Source organism: Vulpes vulpes, chromosome 6, assembly GCF_048418805.1.
Source record: "Vulpes vulpes isolate BD-2025 chromosome 6, VulVul3, whole genome shotgun sequence".
Taxonomy (NCBI): Eukaryota; Metazoa; Chordata; class Mammalia; order Carnivora; family Canidae; genus Vulpes; species Vulpes vulpes.
In genome coordinates this window covers 24,952,731-24,958,153 of record NC_132785.1, presented here as the reverse complement: position 1 = coordinate 24,958,153, position 5,423 = coordinate 24,952,731, and positions in this window count along the sequence as shown.

Here is a 5,423-nt window from a genome sequence, read left to right as displayed (position 1 = left end):
ATTTGTCATTGGCAAGATGAGTATGCCCAACCTTTTTCTTAAGACATTATGAAAATAAAAAGAACAACTAATCTGTTGATGTGTTTTGGTTGTGAGTCCAGTAGTATATTCATTTGCTTGTTTTGCAGAGGGATGTATGGATGTTAGAGTTAGGGAGGAAAGGTCTCCTTTATCTCTTGACCATATAGTGCTGGTAGGGGAGGCTGTCATTTTTCAGAAAAATATTATGCAATTCATTTATCAATAAACATTTATCAGTTTCTCATTAAATTTAATAAAATACATACCTATGTCATAGGCAAGAAACAATGAAAGTATCTGTAATACAGGATTCTTACTTGTAGACAATGTTAAAGTGTAATATTATTATAAAAACAGACACACTATTATAACTTTATTATATGGGCATTTTATTTAAAAACATTTTTTCCTAATGGAATTGTAACATGTCTACATATAGCAACAAATGAGAAAGCAAACATGATTTTAATTTTGGGGTCAGAATTATTCCTGGCTTCTATTGGTAACTCTTAAATATTTTTAAAAGAATCATCTAAATTCTCAAAGACAGACCATATGAAGTATAATTTTATATGTTTTTAATTAGCAATTTTTAATACCTCATACTGCAGTGACGACTTTTTTATGCTAGAATACCTCCTCCGTCTTTTCCTCCTGAGAAGGTGAACTACATATCATATGACTTATTCTTGACACTGTAATTTCAACCACCCTGGCTTTTGAAAAGCACCCTATACACTTCACAGTTTCTGTTTTGCTATCACTGTTACAGCCTTTTGAGATCTGCAGCAGTAAACACTATGCATTTTAGATAAGAATCTGCTGTCCCCCTCCCCCCACTTTTAATCATTCAGCTTTCTGGGAACTTCATCATTCCTGTTAATGGAAAGAAGACATTTAAACATTTGTGCAATCATTGTGTTTACAGTCTGATCTATACACTAGCTCTAGTACAAGGACATTAGATCGTATATACTCTGACATCTTCTTTGCAGTACCTTTTCCTATTCATTAAACAAGAGATTTTTTTTCATCTAATAGGGTGATAAAATAAAACACTTATATTTGGGGGTTGAATTACCTGGACACAGTCATCTCAGAAATAATTTCCATTAGATAGCTGTGCTATTGAGTGTCTAGTGATTAACAATGCACGCAGAAAGTACATTTTATCATTTGAATTGGTGATTTTATTTTATTTTATTTTTTTACCAGAAATCAACACTAGAAGATTATGGAACCAATGTGAGAATTGTCTTGAAAGAATTTTATATTTTCCTGATAGCAGTAGGTTCTCACCTTTTTAATTATTTTCTTTTTTTTTTATTTATTTATTTATTTTTTTTTTCTTTTTAATTATTTTCAAAGTGACAAAGTATAATCAAGAAATTCCACTATTTTTATATTGGTCATTTCAGTAAGAATTTTGATCATTTTTTTTTCTAACTCAAAGTAACAAGAGGACTAAAAATAGCAATGAATGACCCAATACAATCTTTTTTCTAAAAACAATTTCCAACATATCCACACACACCCCAAGAGATATCTCAATATAAATATAACAGCTATCCATTATTTTTCTCCTTAAGTAACTTCAGGATACAGGGCTTAATAATACACATGGTACACAATATTCAATGTGAATATTTTCATTTTTTTAATATTTTATTTTTTTATTGGCATTCAATTTGCCAACATATAGCATTACACCCAGTGCTCATCCCCCCAAGGGCCCCCTCAGTGCCCATCACCCAGTCACCCCAACCCCCCGCCCACCTCCCCTATCACTACCCCTTGTTCATTTCCCAGAGTTAGGTGTCTTTCATCTTTTGTCACACTCATTGATATTTTCACTCATTTTCTCTCCTTTCCCTTTATTCCCTTTCACTAATTTTTATCAATTTTAATCTTTTTATAACTGTTGTAATCAATGAGACAGGAAAGAAAACACTTTAGAAGGCTGTACTTTTTAGAACATTATTTACCAACAACACAAGGTAGTTTGCCAAAACATTCACTTTCTATCATCACACCTCCATGCAGTAGTTGTGAAGATATTTGGGGTACATTTTATCCTGCAGATTAATTTCAGGAAACCATGAATTTAAAAACCTACATTTAAAACCCTGTATTTAGGGATCCCTGGGTGGCGCAGCGGTTTGGCGCCTGCCTTTGGCCCAGGGCGCGATCCTGGAGACCCGGGATCGAATCCCACGTCGGGCTCCCGGTGCATGGAGCCTGCTTCTCCCTCTGCCTGTGTCTCTGTGTGTGACTATCATAAAAAAAAAATTAAAAACCTGTATTTATGACTAATAGACAATTTGAAATTTGTGCCAAATCTTAGCAGTTTTCATATATTCTGAGTATTTCCCTGAACCTGTTTTATTTTTTCTTGAACAGTAATGCCAAAACCTGATGTGTACTGTTGATTTAATTTAATTATAAACATGTGAGGCTGATAGCATGAAATCCATGTTTTCTTATACCAGAGAAGACTTTCCCCATAAGGAGAAGAAAAACAAGGAAAAAGCTAGGGGGCATTTCCTTAATCTGTACTGATGGGTTGGTGAAAATACATTTATTTAGGAAAATATGTGATATGGGAGGTTGTGGAATGATGAGATGGAAAATAAAGGTCTAAATTAGGAACTATGCAAAAGGAAAGCAACATTTTTAATTTATTTCCAACAGAGCAGAACCTAGTCTTCAAAGACTCTAAAGTCCGACCATTAAACAATAAGGTAGTTTTTTATTGAGGAGACATGCAGGATATCCAATATAATTAGATAGTAGGCCCTGGAGGATTTACAGGACTTAGGATTTTTTAGAGTCAAAGAGCTAAGTAAGCCAGTATTAAAAGACCTACCCCTGATATGAGTAAATCCCACATCTGTAAGTTGTTTTGTAATTTTGCTTTGAACCTTGTGAGGTGCTATAACTCAACAGCCCTTTTTCTTCCATGGGCTTTGTCCCTGTTTAGCCTTAAACTGGGCAATCCTGTGTTGTCTTTTTTTTCTTTCTGTCTTTCTTGATAGTTCTCTTTCTGTTTCTCTCTCTTTTTTCTTTTTTCTTTACGTAGCTGCTTCTCTCCAAATCATTTAAATTAAGTGCTAAAATATTTTCAATGCAAAAAAATAAATAAATAAGATAAATAAAAACTAAAATTAAATAAAATATTTTCAATGCCAAAAGATTATCTTCAGGTTTCAAATGTTGCATATTAGGGGAATTTTGCACTGCTCTTTTATTTCTCATGATTTAAAATGGAAATATATTTCTTCCACACAATTGCACTCTTAACATAGGCATAATTTTCCAGAGCATTCATAATGAGCTCTTAATTTAGAAAGGGAAAAAATGAACCAATGTGATTCAACATGTGATAGGGAATTTTATAGACAGAAAATTCAATGGTTGACCAAAATGTTTTGTGCTCTGATAGGCAGTCTGAGGCATTGTTTAGATTTATTATATTTCTCTCCGGTTCAACCTCGTCTTGTAGCTTTTCTTGTCTCCCATGGGCCCATTTCTCTTGGTTTGCTTTGTCTTCAGTGTCTAAATCTGGAAATCTCCTTTCTTTACTTTCCCCCATTCTTTCTTTATAAAAGGTTTCTGGATGTAAGCGCTTTCTGGTCATTTTAATTTTTTAAACAAATAAAAGAGAGCTGCATGCATGTATTAATCCATTTTTAATAGCCACTACTGAAAGACAGGGCATTTTCTTGGTATTGTTTTGAATTGCTATTATCTTAAAAGAGTTTTATTTTTATCAATATCTTTTGTGACATTCAGTTAAAATGACAAAGACTCCCATGCTGGGCAAACTGAAGAACCCTTTAGTTCACTGAATAAAGGACTGAGACTGGCTGTGGAGGATTTTTTTTTCTTTTACATTTTTGTTCATATTCTATTGATGCTATAGTTCTTCTTAAATAATTTTCATGTCCTATTAAGAGAACATGGTATTTAGTATACAGAGAACTTTTTCACAGGGTTGCCTATGAAGTTACCTAAGATTTGGTACATTGCTGCCATCTATGGACAGAAAACAGATACTGATTTGAACAGTAGCTATGGAGCTGACATTTTCACACACATGTACATTACCATGGAGAAAGCTCTAGAGAAGAATCATACACTTATTTATACATATAAAGAGAGTCTATATATTAATATATATTAAAACCCTGAAAAGAATCAATCTGAGACACAGGTTCCATAAGCACAGATACCAGTATCACAGCATTTTATGGCTTTAGTACACAATCTCTTATGTGAGTTGACAAATATGTACATATGTTTATTTTTTAGGGTTATTGGTAGAACATACTATCACCCATGTTTTACAAATCAGAAAACTGAGGCAAAAAGAGTCTTTGTAATTTACCCAAGAGACACTGCTTATCAAAGGGAGAGTTCACTTAAATGGAAATGTACTGCTTGAGTCCACTCTCTGGGACTCTGTCTCATAATTTGCAGGGCCTGGCTTTTCAGGGCACTTCTTTCTTAACTCTTGCTCCAATTAACCACTATGTATAAACAGCTATTCCCAAACCAGAATTCTGTCTTTTCGTTCTTTCAACAAATATTTGAGGGCCTCCTCTGGGCCATGAACTCTTCTAGGGATTGAAAGATCGCGAGATCAAGAAAGAAAAAATCTCTGCACTCTTTGTGCTCACATCCTAGTGTGGGGAGAGGCAACAAAAATGTGTACATAAGTGGGTGCCACGATCTGTCGAGAGTGTGGTAAGACCACCAAAAAAGATAAAAGTACATGATATGCTAGTGAGGATCAGGGCACTGCTAATCTTTATGGAAATATAAAAGAAGCAAAAAGCACAATCCATTTTTGCAAGAAAATATAGCCTAATTAAGACAGAAGAATTGATGCGATATGTAATTATGCAATATAATGATGTAAATGTCAGGGAACAGTAATAATAATAATAATAAAGTGCTTCATTGTGTTTGTAGCTCCCATGCTACTTCCTAGATTTCCATTGTGAAGAATTAGTGAGGTTCAGTATTAGTGAGGTTCAGTACTGTCCAGAATGATCAAGCACAGCCTCACAAAGGTTGGAGGTCTCAGCAGTGTCTCAGAAGAGCTTTCAATTGTTATAGATATAATTCTGAGACAAAGGGAAAATTTTTGAAAGGCAGACATTTGGAGGGAATTGAAGGCATCGACTTGGTTGAATCTAAGTACAGGAAAAGCATACTTGAGGTTCAGCAGATGAGCACCTGCCTTTGGCCCAGGGCATGACCCCAGGGTCCCGGAATCGAGTCTCACGTCGGGTCCCTGCATGGAGCCTGCTTCTCCTTCTGCCTATGTCTCTGCTTCTCTCCCTGTGTCTCTCATGAATACATAAATAAAATCTTTTAAAAAAAAAGAAAAAAAGAAC